The following is a 15,041-nucleotide window of genomic DNA, read 5'->3' as shown; positions in this document are numbered from 1 at the left end:
CCCACAAACATGGCAAATTTCAACCACGGTGTGGTATAATGGAAAAGGCGTCTAATTCTGGTTTTTCTTTCTAAGAGCTTTTTCTACTACTCACAATTTAAATAACAGCTTATTTGCAAAAAAGGGTAAATACCTGTAACTTTGAAGTTGAAACCTCTCCTTCTCCCCAATGGACTAGAGAATTCATTCTGTTGATGGTTACTCCTACCATTTTCAAATTCTGGGAAATGCACCATTACTGATGCTTTCAAAAGTTCCTTAACAGAATGCAGTGTGTCAATGCTCTTTAATATACTTAATCTTAGTGCATAGCTGTTTTTCTATCCCTCTTTTTCCAAGAGACACCCAAAGTGTGCAAATCTCAGCCGACACGCAGGCTAGCTTGTTGTCCAAAAGCAAAATGATAAGGCTGCAATGCCAGAAGGGTGAACCGTCCCGTTTGTGCAGAGAGAAGCCCCCATACTCACGTTGGCTGGAAAGCACACAGACATTGGTTTCTCTTAGCTGCTCCAGAAGCAACTCCTTAACACGATTTCAGCTGCAGACTTCAGGCAAGCAAGCAGAACAATGAATGGACGAACAGATGGACCCGCGATGTCTTTGCTTAACCTACTACTGAGCCGCCGCGGAGCCAATCACGGCCGGCAGAGCTCACAATTAGTTGGCTGGGCAGATGCAAGGCAACCTCCCCATCCTGCATCAGGTTCCGAGGTTTCTAAGATAAGCAAGTTGATGTCATTCTCAGGGTCTGCCCCGGGCAGCATGTGTATTAACGAGGGGTGTGCAGCAACAATAGGCCATACAAAAGAGACTAGCAGGCAGCTGCTGTATGAGAGCCAGAGTCATTAGGGAGCAGGCTGCCAACAAGAAACACCTGGCTTGGGCAGACTTCAGCTTCTCCTCATTGTTTCTAATTCATGAAACAAAGAAAAGAATTATTTTTTTAAGTAGTAAAAATTGTGAGTTTCTATTAAAATATATCAGTCTGAAGGAATATAACCCCTTTTATTATGGAAACAAAATGTTCTTTGTCAGGAAAAATATTAAAGAAAAATAAATCTATCAGGAGCTACTGTAGTCCCCTTTTCTTGTTAGCAAAATTAATCATAGTGGTATAAAGCACAAGGAGGTATGAAAGGAGCCCACACTAAACACTGAAATGCATTCAGAAACTGCTTTCTGAATTTTCTGAGCCTTTTCTACATTAGTCAATAATTGCAACAAACTTGCATTTACACACAACTGTAAGAGTACTTGTGGGTAATTTCAATGGAGTGGGTGAAAGCCTTTAAACTAAAACCACATAATATTAATATATGGAATAATGGATATTTTTAAGCAGTTGACACATTAGAGCACTTGACAGAAAGTAACTACAAACCACTCTTTTGTTCTGGACTCCCTTACATTTGTTTGCAACACAACTGCTTTCCTCTTTTATTTTTTCACAGATCTGTTCTAGATGCCAAGATCCTTCCATCTCTTCTCAATGACAGAATATTTCAAGAGAAGTCTGGAGCTAGGCTATAGCCAACTCTTTATTGTTTTTATTTTCAACTGAAGTAATCCACACAGAAACACAAACTCCAGTCCCCATCTCCCCTCGCTGCCCAACATTTCCATTGCCCAGCACAAACATTTAGCAACATAATTGCAGCAAGGTTTGATGCTTGATAAAAAAAAGGTAGTGCACTGTGGACTTTCAAATAAGAATTTGCCACTGCTGATAACTTCAGCTGAAGACAGGTCAACACACAGAAGGAAGAGATTCTGCATTTGCAAATGTTCATCTAAATGATTACTAGAAAAGCGTATTTACTGAACTTCAGCATCATTACATGACTAAAAGCAATAATGAGAACCAAAGAGGCAGCTGTCCTCCTCTGCTTATGAGGACAGGCAAACTGCTGGGAAATATCTACTGTGATTTAACAGAAGGGAAGAATGAGAGTAGGTTTGTTAGAACTGTTTCAAGTAACTTTCCAAGCTCTATGTGAAATTAAAGCAATTCAACACAGTAAATGAAATTATATATTGTCATGCTATTGCACTGATGCACTTATCAGGTGCCCAGATATTAAACTTCAAAGAAGAAACCCCAACTATAGTTTCTCCACACTGTCCATTAAACACTCCTAAAAACAACTACTAACACTGCAATTTTGGAGCTTTTAAGTCGGAGACAGGAGGAGACTCCACACTAATTTCTGCCACTGTGAACACAAAGACTGAGAGAAAGCTACCCACGAGCACAGTGGGACGCCTGATCCCCAGCACTGGATTAAGCCTCTTTGCAAACAGCGAATAAAAGCAGTGATCTGAAAAAGCTAATCAGTCCCTGCTGTGGTATTTAGACTACCTCAGTTGCCGGTATTGGATAACGTTAAGCATATTAAAACTTCTGTAGGCAAAATTTGAAGCCAGTCCAGTTCACCTGTGTCCAAGAACTGCACTTAAATGCAAACAGGATCACTTGGCTAGTCATTTGTTATCTCCCTGATCAGAGCCAGGCATTTCTTTTGCAATACAGAGATGCTTGCTTTGCAGAGACACATATGATACCCTTTATATACATCTATAACAGAGAACTCTCTGGCAGAGAAGTGCTGTACTTGTGGCTCTACAAGCACGACTAGTGCAAGTGTATTACCCAGCTTAGAAAACTGCCTTAAAAATAATGCTGTAAGACATTCACTTGCGAAGACCTGCCCCCTCTACGTCTTCTACAGCAGCAATAAGAATACCACCCTGTTTCATGTGCCCCCAAAATCTCCACACACCAAGTGCATGTCTTCAGGGAACCAGGGATAAACTTTCGTTGCAGATTAAAGTTCACACAAACACCATTCTGCAGCACTATGACCAAAATGAGAATGGATGCAATCTGAAGACTTACATTATATTGTTAAATTTACAAAAGATATTCTAGTAAGCTAGAGTTGGGTGAGTTAGGAAGACCTTTTCTAATTCTATTGTGTGCGCAACATCAGTTACTTAAACCAGATGCCTCTTCTGGAAGCATCTTCTCAGCTCTTCCCTAAAAGAAGTTGGGTTGTTGAAGGTTTACAAGGTGTCAGTTCATCCTATTAAATCATGCTTGTGATGACAGAAAAGCATTCATACTAAAGCTTATCAAGTACATGAGGCTTACTTGTGGGAATGATGAGCTCACCTGCGGCGGTGCCATCACATCTGTGAAAGGCAGATGTGCCTAACAGCATCACCAGAAGGTACAAAGCAAGCACAAGGCACACAGCACAAAGGGACAAAGCAAGTTCCACTTTTTGTGCTAAAACCTCCAAATCCAATAATGAGTTCAACAGCTTCCTATTATGATACTCAAAATACAAAGAGGTAGTAAATTAAATCCAGTCACAGCAAATGTAACAGCTCCTTCAAATTTCTGGTCTTGCAAGATGAGTAAGCTATAAAAACCTGTATTTGTGGCTGCTAGGTATGGGACATTTTGTACAGTGCTCATCAGGTCCTTAGTGCCACTTGATTAACAGCAGGCCAGCACAAAATCCTGAATTGCTTGGAGGTGATGTGTTTGAAGTCTCTGTGGTAGAAGGAGATTTCAGAATGGCATAGCAGAAGGGTATGGGATGCTACAGAGAGACACAGACCAGGCTGTCTCTTGGTTTGGGTGAGGGGTGGGAAGGAGAGCATCCCCTTTATCCTCCCCCCACCACTGCCCAGTGTGGTGTGAAAAGTACACATGGAAGGGCCAGAGAGACCAAAGGGGGGAGAGCTGGAGCAGCTGGGAAATTCAGACAGCAGAGGCTGAATATATTAGGGAAGCAATACTATAAGGCAGAAGAAACCCTCTAAAAACCCTCCAAAAAAGCTGCTAGCTCCAGCCAAATCTTGTTGTTTCAAACACATTGAAAGCAAAGCCTTATTTAAAGAGAAATTATTTTATGCAAGCATACAAAATGGTCATTCTGTCATTCTGTAACTCCAGTGGTATTATTGCAGTAATTAGAAAGACAATTTGTCCCATTAACATGTTTAATTTTCTTTTATTTTACAACTTTGTGCTAAGCCTCCTGTAATAAATTATGTTCTTTGCAAGAACACACTGCAGAAGTTAAATCAATCACGTACCACTGCATTTATGAAGTAGAAATTAAGGTTATAGGCTACAGACAAAACACAGCCCCAAAAAAGGTGAAAAACTTATTTTTAATGTTGGACTTGGGAGCTGCAAGGGAGATGCTTATTTTTAAAATTACAAGGTGGCAATGCAAAAAAAATATTCCTTTCAAGTTATACGAAGAGATAGACTATCTTAAATAGAACACTTGAAAGAAGATCACCTAGTTTTGAGGAGTGGTAAGTGGTGCTCTCAACTGGATGTACTCACAGTCAAAACCAGACAAAAAACCACCACTCTACAGCCATACAAAGGACTGAATTAAATGACCCGTAAAGAATGCCTAGAATTCAGAAAAAGAACTGATATTATGATAAAGATGAGTAATGTTTTGCCTAGAGAATGACTAACCTTTCAAAACCACCATATTTTAAAATAAGGTTCAACCATATTTTCAAATGCAGTGCAATTGCTCTGCAGAAAAATATGCACTTTCAAATGCATTAAAACAAAGTGGTGAAGAGTTCTTTCACTCTCTGAAAAAAGACTCATCTCTCTTTAGTTATCCTGAAAATTAAAAAAGCAGAGATGCATTTTCCAGCAGGGCATCATCTTAAAGAAGGCCAGAATGTCTACAGTTTCTGGCATAATCCCATAAGATCATTGGTATATTGGCTGCATGCAAGACCTGAGCAAACCATTGCAACATTTATCAGGATGTCCTCTGAGGTGTTGAAGTAGAAAACCCCAAGTGTTATCATACATAGCAATTACTTTTTTTTGCTAACCACGGGTGAAACAGATCCAGTCTTCATTTTTCTGTTGGCAGACAAAGGCAGTGACCATGAGTTGTTCATCACAACATGACAAAGCACCAGCCTGCAGCTGCACAGTGCGCCTACATAAGGAGCCCAAGAGGCTTGAGCCACACCAACCAGCTACACAGAAAGCATAAAGCAGCATTCTGTGATGCCAAAAAGCACTGGCATCACCCTCACTACCACACTGAGATGTAGCACCTGAAATGAAATACATTTTCTGAACCATATTTTAATTTTAAAATTAAATAGGTTTGATTATGTGACAAAAAACCCCTCCACTGTTTACCTAAGGGGATGATGATTTCCTCAGTACTGTTACTTACAGATATTCACTGAAGGCATGGATTCCTAAGATGCACTCCTTTCACAGTGTCACAGAATCCCTGAAGTTGGAAGTGACCTCTGTAGGACATCAGGTCCAACTCCCCTGCTTCAGCAGGGCTACCAAGAGCCAGGTGCTGTCCCCAGACAGCATCTGAACACCTCCAAGAATAGACACTTCACAACCTCCCTGGGCAGCTGCCAGTGCTTGGTCATCCTCACAGAAAAAGTGCATTTCCTAATGTTCAGAAGGAATAGTCTGTGCCCACTGCTTCTGGTCCTGTCCATGGGCACCACTGAAAAGAGGCTGGCTCTGTTTGCTTTGCACACATCCTTCAGGTATTTATATGCATTGATAAGAAACCCACAAGTCTCTTCTCCAGGCAGAACAGTCCCAGCTCTCTCAGCCTTCCCTCCTAGAGGAGATGCTCCACTCCCTTCATCATCTTTCTGGCCCTTCATTAGACTTGCTCCATAACTCCTTGTCTCTCTTCTGCTGGAGGGCTCAGATTTATCTCACCAGTGCCAAGCAGAGGGGAAGGATCACTTCCCCTGCCCTGCTACACAACCCCTGCTCATACAACCAGGCTGCCTCCAGCACAATGACATACAGCAGGCTCAAGGATTTCCCATCTTTAAGTGGATGCTCCAACTCAAATGTGGTTAAACTCCAGCACAAACACACAAGCCACTGTAACCACACCTGCACAAGCACACCAGGGCATGCACACAGAGGGACAATCCCAGAAGTCTTGTTTCCAAGGGCAGTAAGTCACATGGCCAGAAATTCTTGGGGGTTTTTTGGGAACAGACACAAAGCTCTGCTGGAAAGTATTCAGGGGTTTGCAAGCCAGAAAGCACTGAAACCCCTTTCTACACACTAAGGTGGCTGTTGGGCAACTGCTCTCATCAACACCATCTCATAAACTTCAAGTGTGAAATGCACTGTCTATTTCTGCAACAAATGGGGGAACAGTGCTCACTTAAAGATTGCAACTGCTTTTCTATTTTTTAGTTTTATTATTTATGAATTGAAGGAGACACAAAGCTACAAAGTGTTCAAGGGAATAAAAGTTTCCACCAGTACATACATGTCAGATTTGATCTCCTCCCACTTCCAGAAAGAGTCACGTTGTCTGGATGCTTTCTGAGCATGAAAATTTGAACTGTCTAATTAACTTTCCCTGTGACAATACTGGGTGGCCAGGCAATGCCTACAACTGTACAAAGTGTATACCATCATGCTTAGCAAAGTACTTTTATTCAAATTCGTTCTGTCAGAAGAAAATCCTCTTACAAAACTAACATGGTTATGTGAAAAAAAGTATTCTCTTCATTTAAATACACTTAGCTAGTCAACTTAATATCTTTTATCTCTGCCACAGACTATTGTTAAGAATTTGAAAGGTTTGTCAGAGGAAAATAGGCTTCTCAAACTGTCTAGAGACATGGCCAGGTTGTGTTTCAGGCCATGTTGCTGGCAACGGAGCCCCATAATCTCCAGGGTTCCTGGACACAGTTCAAGGTGTTGGTTGGACTCTGTGTTGCCCTAAATGGCTTCACAGTGTTATGCTTATTTGAGACACAATTCCTATGCCTGTACCACACGGCTGCAGTTGTCTTTTTGGCCTGGAGCCTTCTGCAAGAGAGCTGCCAGCAGCGGATTTTCTGCACGACTTTCAGCCTTGCCATTTACTCTCTACTGGGATGAAAGAGTCAGAGAACATGTTAAGGTTCAATGTTTTACCCAGATTTAGTAAGCTAAGAATCAGAGAAGACGGAGATGATCATGTGGTTTGTAAAGACACACTTGGCACATAACTGTTTCTTACTTTCTGAGGAAGCTTTCAACAGATCTCACAAGGGGCAACAATAGCCACATCTTACAAAAAGTGGGTTACTGTAGCTGCAAATCAAAGTTCCAAATGAACTTGGATTCTTGGAATGAAAGAAAAGAGCTGCACAGAGGTCTATCTTATTACCTGTCATTTAAGTATAGCTTTTCTTCAGATTTACTGTATTCCTGAACTCAGGAAGGACCATCAGAAAGTCTCCACACTGAGCTACATACAGGCTTTGAAATCCTAGTATCTTACACGTTAATAAAACAGCTTGCTCATGTTTAATAACCTAATACATCAGAAAGACACAAACTGTGTCAGTGATTTCACATAATTTTTCCAGCTATTTGTAGTCTCAGAGTCATCCTGGGCTCAGAAGTTTGCAGCTTTTAAAGTAGTAATTAAAACTGCTGACCAAATTTTCTTGTATTTGGTTGAAAAGCCAGCTAGATTTTAGACCTGTGAATTCATGCACACATTTCTTTAATTAGGCTAACATTTTGAGCCTTTCTGAGCCCCCAGTGCTCATACTTTGTTTTTCCAAGTCCTTGTCATGAAGTTAGATCTGATAAAGACATGCAAATGGGAATACTTTATTCAGAACTGGTGATGCTTTAACATTTAGTATTAAATAATTTAGTTAGGAAGGAACCTCTGGAGGTCAACTAGTCCAACAAACCCCCACTTAATACAGGATCAGCTACAGTAGGTTGCTCTGTGTCTTTTCCTTTTGAGCATTTCCAAGGCTGGAGACTCCACAACTTCCCCAAACACCTGCCCCAGTGTGTAAGTATTCTCACAGTGACATTTTTCCTCCTCTTCAGCCAGAATTTCTCACTATACCTTGCCAACTGCTGCCTCTTGTCCTTTTGTTACATGCCTCCACACAGAGTACTCTGTCTTCTCCAAACAAGTTACAGAGCTGAAGATGGCAACAAGATGCCCCTTTGTCTTTTCTTAAATAAGGCTGAACAAACTCAGCTCTCTCCGTGTCTCTCCTTGTTACAAAATGTACTCCAGCCCCCAATCGACCTGGTTGCCATCCACTAGACTGGTCCCTGTAAGGCAATGTTTTCTCTTGCCCTTTAGAGATCAAAACTGGGCTCAACGCTCCAAATACAACCTCACCAGTGCCAAAAAGGTTAATGATCACTACACTTAGCCCAATGGCGATCCTCTTGCTAATATGCCCTCTTTAGCCTTATTATCTATTTCTGCAACATCATCTTACACTCATCAAGGGACGAGGCTTTACAGTCCACAAAAGGATCCCATGTCAGCAGATGAACTAAACCCTATTTACAATGCCCACTGGAGGTGTCTGTTTTCAGTCTGCCCACTACAAACATTTTCTCATCAGAGATCTCACAGGCATAATGATAAGTGCATTCAAGCTGCAGATGAACAATTCAAACTGCTCACAGAAGTAGCAACAAAGATCAACTTTAACATGATAATGCTTATTTCACACTAATGAGTTTGCTTATCTGAGGTCTCTCTTGCAACATATGTATTTATCAGAACGAAACTGATTTGTAACATACTAATGTCCAAAATTCATCAAGGCATTACATGTGAATTATAGTCCTACCACAGCCTTCTAAAACTTGGAGCGGCCAGTTTTATGAACAAATCAGATGGCAGACTACCACCAAATACTGTACAAAACTATAGGGAGAGACCATGCACTCTACCAACACCGTTATAACTTATCAAAGAACAATTATTCTCACTCCTGAAAAAAACTGGCTGCATAATTTCACAATGCAAACACACACAAAATCTCAGTGAGATCTGTAGTTTAGCTTCTCCTAAATGATGAGGCAAGGGTGGTTTACCAAGTTTCACTTATACTACACAAAACTCATGACTTTGAATGAGTCCTGGCAGTAAGGTCAAGCTCCAGGAAGTGAGCACTACCTAAACACTATTAGCCACACAGACTCTTGCTAGAACCAGATGAAAATCCCATCAATGTATGCATGATACCAGGTGTTATTTTCTTCCACAGAACAGCTACAGTAAAAAGCTATGAAAAGAGAAGTGAGCAAGTGGCTGGGGAAACAGTAGCTGAAGCAGAAGTCTCTGATTTTAATCTTTCACCAGAAAGCATGGGCTGTACATGCTCAACAACTTCAAGAAACCCAGACTGTAATCCCAACAGTGACAGTTCCAGTAACTCTAATGAGTCTAACTCCCAGCTCGGCAAGGATGGCAAAATCCTAGCTGGCAACGCAGCAAGAATGGCAGTACAAACCCCACAAGCAGCTGCTACAGAGACTTGTGAACCCAGCTGCACAGGCCTGGGCACTTGCACATCACAGTCCTTCCCTAGCCAGAACAAACCATTTCCAGAGGTGTATCTGGCATTACAAATAGCATGTATTAGAATTATTGCTGAAGCAAAAATTATCTGAGGTTTCCAAAGCAGTTGAATGTTTTAAGGTGGAAAAGCCTTAGGGGATGTTGCTGCAAGCTATGAGGCTCTAAGGCTCTCCACTAAGATAAAGTTGAGATCTCCGTGGAAATGTTTATGGCACTTCTTATAAGAGAACTGTCTCTCATCAATAATGAAGCCATGTATCTAATCTGGAAAGACAGATAACTCATCAATTCAAATATTAGCTTTACAGATAACAAAGGACTGAAGAGACCTGTTGAGACTCAAGGCACCAACTATAATGGTAACTATGAGAGCAGAGAGATGAAGAATGAGATACCAGCTACTTACGTTAACAGTTTAAAGAACAAAAGTAGACTTGGAAAGTAGCTTCTGCCAAGACAGGCAATCTGTCCCTTTTCCAGACAATCTCTGCCAAACCACCAAATTTCATTAATCCTAAGATAAAAGGTCTAAGTCATAGCAACACTGAAATTTTCAGTTCATCACGAAACTTCAAAGTTTCATGGGACTGATTCATTGATTTCACAACTTAGCACGTTACTTTTTACAGCTCATAGGAGAGCATGGCTCACACAAATGGTTATTTAGGAATTATCATGTGAGTTTCTGTCAAGCAGTAAAGGGCTCAAGGATTTTACTCTTTAAGATGCTCCCTAGACTCTGAACTTTACCTACTCAGAGCAAGCAAAATGCTTTTCAGGTATTTGCAATAACCTGTGTCACATTTACTGAACACCTCCAGCTTCTCTGATTCTCCAATCTCTGGCACTCCTCTGCAACTTTCAACCTCCTCCCAAGACATTCCTTTCATACCAAAAGAAGCTATTCTATTTCTTCCATTGGGAGGATTAATAACATCCATTAAACTTTTCTGCACTCCCATCCATTGAATGACTTGCCCCTCCCTCCTCTCTACCCACTCTTTTCTCAAAATACCAACCTCTCATAAAGTAAAATCCCTCCTTCTTAACAAAGCTTTCGTTTCCTCATTATCCACCCTGAAGAAAACTATAATTTTAAGCAAGAATACATTTTATATACTTTGTATAATACTGCAGAAATTTTATGCAAAGAACACAAAGAATTTAGAACCAAATCACTTTGGTCTAAAACAGAGATATTGGGAGCTACATTTATGAGCACATAGAAGGTTTCTACATTTAAAGGACAGCAGAACCTGGGATGGTCTAGGATTCTATTCTGTATCCATCTACATGTGTACACACACACATGCACATATAAATATATAAATAGACACCCACACTCCCAGGGAGGAGGATGATGTATGTCAATTTTTAAAGTGTTACACTGGTATCACAAATCAAGCAAATAATACCTTTAAATGGTCAGCTCATCAGGAGAGGTAGTCTGGTGCTCACTATGACATAAGCCTGGAAGAATGATGAATCTCACAGTTGCAGAGGGTGAACTATGTTACTCCTCAGGGGAAACTTTGAAAATATCTCGTCTGGACCTTTTGAGTTGGGAGAGTAGAGGTGCCAGTCTTAAACTTGAGGTATGCTCTCAAAGCATTCTCATTTTGCAGCTATAACTCAAGAATGAATGGAGCTTGAGTTTACCAAAGCCCTAAAATAATTCTTTAATGGGCAGTACAACACTCTAGCAGAATGTGAAAAGTCAGTGTCAAATGTTAAGCCCAGCACTCCATGCTAAGGAAAACACAATTTGGATTTTTGGCAGTGCAAGCTAAGCTTTTTACATAAGACATGTGATCTAACCTGAAGTAATCAATCCTGATAGGTAAAAGAGAAATGCCTGGTTCATCTAAGCAGAAATCCCCAAGGTTATGAAAACCTCTGTCAATTTCTACTCACTACTAAACAACTCGGTAAGGAACATGCTTTTTGACAGAGCCTCAAGCTGTTATACAAAAACATTTAAAGATGAAGACCTTTTCAATGAAAAGTCCCCTCTAGCACTGGAGATCTGCCTATTTCACAAGATACACAGAGGAAAAAATACAGTGAGAAAAAAAAAAATTAAAAATAAAAGAAGGATGAAGAAAAAGGAGTGGGGGAGAGGGGAAGAAGAGAGAGTGAAATGCTTCATAACTCTACCAGGAAAGCAATTATGAGCAGATTACAATTGATTTTGTATCAATTTTCTAACTGAAAATAACTACAGTTTGAGGCCAGGAAGTAAGAAAAATGATTCTTATTATACCATCTCACCTCTGGTTTTTTTATAGTTTACTTTTAACATATAATTTAGCAATTAAAATGAAGTGTCAATTCTTTCAAGCTTAAAAATATGGGCTTGTTCAATTAATGGGTTTCTTGATTCAAAAATATGGTAGAAGTAGTACATTTATTGTAAATATTTAGCAAGCTTGGAGACATGAGGCATTTCACACATAACTATATATGATAAGAGATATAAAGCATCACTCTACAACTTCAGTCGGAGGACAGAAATGGCTCAGTCTCTTCATAGAAACAACTCACTGCAGTTTTTGTACAACATCTGTTTCTTACAGTAGCTCAGACAGTTTTCAGTACGCCAAGTGAAAAAGCAAGGTGCAATCACCTTGATCACGAATAAGGCTGCTGGCTAGCTCCCATGACAACAAACACTATGGAAATGACTAAATGATGAAATATCTCTTGAATAACTTAGAAAAACTCTTATCTATGGCTACCTAGCTACATGTGAGACATTGCTTCAGAGAACAGCAAAAGCAGCAGAATAATATTTACAGAAGAGGAAAAGCAGAAGTTTTACATCACACATTTTCTACCCTTCCTCCTAGTTACTATAAATCTCTCTCCTCATTATTTACTACTGTTGCTCTCTCTGAAGCATTTAAGTTTTTAAGAATTATTTAAAATAGAGATTATGAAGAGATTGATCATTGGATGCTGAGGCTACCAAAATCCAGATTATGATCTGTTTTAATTAAAAAATAAATAAAGGACAATTAGGGGGGAAAAAATAACAGACTCTCTAGTTCTGGGCAGAAATTTTTTAATAACTGGCTTAAGACAGAAGTTAGGGAGATGATGCAGAAAATACTGAACAAGATTTTATTACTCCTGTAATGAAAGAAGTCAAACTAAATCACACATCTCTTTTCTACCAAATGGAGTTGCTTAGCTGTAGCCATTTCTAAGTACAACAAAAACTGACCTGAGCCAAATAAGTTCCTCATTTTACTTCACGCTGACTTTGAACTGCTTTTTCTCCAGCTTGCTTAAAGAGTGCTTTCAACTGCATGTAGCATGTGTAAGACCCCACAAAATAAAATTTCCTAAGGTTTTTGATTTGCCTATGTAAAACTGAGCAGTAAGTATCTAGTCAATAGGTTTCATCTAATATCTAACTGCATCTCCAATATTTTCAAGTCTCATCAACTGCAAGCCTAGTTTTCCTGAAAAGTATCAACAGCTCTGGAACACCAACAGTGTTTTTAAAGGTTGGTACAACCCAGAGAAGCAGGCAGTGAAATCACTGCAGCAGTGTGTTGTTCAGCACAGCAGTCAGCATGAAATGCACAATCTGCACAGATGAGTCAAGTCTGGATAATCCCTTCATGCTCTGTCAGGTTGAGAGTATGAGGTTTGTTTTTAAATTGCATACCTTCAATAAACTCCACTTCTCTGCATTCACATTTTAAGGCAATATTTTTCAATGCGTGTTTTGATTTGCAGATGTGTAGAAATACTGTTAGTGGAGTTCTGTCTATTAGGATCTTATAAATAATAACTGCCTTTTAAAAAGGACTGCAAATAGTAATGGTAACTGCAGCTCCCCTGGGTGACTGCTGCCCAGAAGTCTGGTGTAGTAATAAAGGTGTAATAACCATGGTAAGATTTATAGAGAGATGAAATTCTTTGAATTGGTTCAACTACACCCATCCGGAAAAAACAAAAAGCAAGTTTTCGAATTTTCAAGAGTAAGTGGTCTAATTAATAAAGAAGAGGGAGCAGGGAGAGAGAAAACAAAAAAATTTCCCCCTAATTCCCTAAAATTGTTGCAAATGTGTTTTACACTGACATAACAAATTCTCTGTAAAATGCCAGCATGCTTGAGTTCAGATTCATTAATGACAGATTACACCCTGTTGAAGTGTAGTATCACCCTGGAGCACTACCAGTTAGAAAATTCAGTTCACTAAGATATATCTAATATAATCCTTCAAGAAGGCTTATTGTCAGCTCACTGGCTTGCTATATAGGCAAATGCTACATGGTAAGGAGACAGTGGAAGAGGAAGTACCCAGCCAGTTTGAAAACCCAGACATACTTCAATGGTTTATTTTCCTTCCAGATCAAAAGACCGTGCTACTGCTATCTTAAGTATGTTGTTAATTGCATAACCCTAAGAGCTGCAACTATGAGTTATGTCTCCACTTTGCAAACACAGATCAAGAGGACAAGACACAGTAAACACGACATTTCAATACATCTGTTGTTCAAGAACTGTAGCCTGCCGTTCAGCGGGATGCATTTACTTAACCCAACTTTTGGCAACACCATCGCTTATTTCGCCCTGTCAGACGCACCAAGCCAGAGCCAGGCACGGGAGTGCGAGACAGGGCCAGGTCCGGCTGCAGAAGGAGCGGCACAAGCACAGCCCGGCGGAGTTTCCTCCCCCGGGGCATTATAAAACAGCGTCACCGCTCCACAAATACAACCCTACACGCCCGGCGCTACTCAGACATGCCTGCAGAATTACGCCCCAAACACACAGGTGATTGAAAATTAATTCTTACGAGAAATTACTGCTTAGAAGCCACAGCCAGATCTGAGAAGGGTGAAACCAACAGATATTGCGGTTCGGTTAGAGAAAGCCAAATTATGCAGCCTGTCCTCTCACACAAAGCGGAGGAAATAAATCGACACCCTCCTCACAGAATTATTAAAACAAAACAGCCAGAAAAACAACCTCAAAAGTTAGAAGCAGGGAACGGCAGGGTAGGTAGAGTACCTGAAACAAGTTTAAAATTCCTTGTCAGGCTCCCGGTGCGGGCGGGTACGCGTGTCCCCGGGCCGGCCGCAGCTCCGACACGGCCGCGGGCGGGGCCAGCCCGGCGCTGCCAAGGGGGCACGGCCCCCCCCGCCGCCCCGGCCAGCGGCTCCTGCCGGGGTCGGCAGCGAACAGGTCGGGGAAAACTTTCCGGAGGGACGGGGCCTGCCGAGGCGAGGGGCGACCCCGCCGACCCCTGGGGGCAGAGGGCCGGGGCTGTCTCCTCCCTCACCGGGAAGCGCCGCCGCGCCGCGGCCTCCGCCGCCCGGGCGACCTCCACCGGGACGACCTCGGGGAGGCGCCGGGGGCAGGGCCGGCGCGTGTGTCAACACGGGGCCGCGACGCCCGGCCCCGGCAATGGGCGGCGCCGGGGCGGGAGCGCGGCAGCCTCGGCCCGGCGCTCCCCGCCGCCATCACCGGGCCCGCCCGGTGCCGCCGATCCCCGCGGCCCCGCAGCCACCCACCCACCTGCGGCCCGCCGGCAGCCGCCGCTGCGGGCGGGAGGAGCGGCCGCAAGGTCGCCTTCACCTCGCCCGCCGCGGCGCCGCCGCCCGCATCCCCCGGGGCCCCGC

At 41.9% G+C, this 15,041-nt stretch overlaps 1 protein-coding gene across 1 annotated transcript in view; it reads right to left on the bottom strand.

Moving 5' to 3' along the window:
* The window catches only part of ZC3H12C (zinc finger CCCH-type containing 12C), a 38,750-nt gene extending 24,132 nt beyond the window's left edge, over window positions 1-14,618 (bottom strand). The window contains exon 1 of the mRNA XM_059466024.1: window positions 14,431-14,618. The gene's annotated coding sequence lies outside the window, so the exon portion shown is untranslated. The remainder of the gene's footprint in view (window positions 1-14,430) is intronic.
* Window positions 14,619-15,041: the final 423 nt, after the last annotated feature.

The sequence above is a fragment of the Ammospiza nelsoni genome, chromosome 2 (genome assembly GCF_027579445.1).
Source record: "Ammospiza nelsoni isolate bAmmNel1 chromosome 2, bAmmNel1.pri, whole genome shotgun sequence".
NCBI lineage: Eukaryota > Metazoa > Chordata > Aves > Passeriformes > Passerellidae > Ammospiza > Ammospiza nelsoni.
Note: the sequence above shows the minus strand (reverse complement) of the source record. Positions and strands in the feature narration are given on the sequence as shown.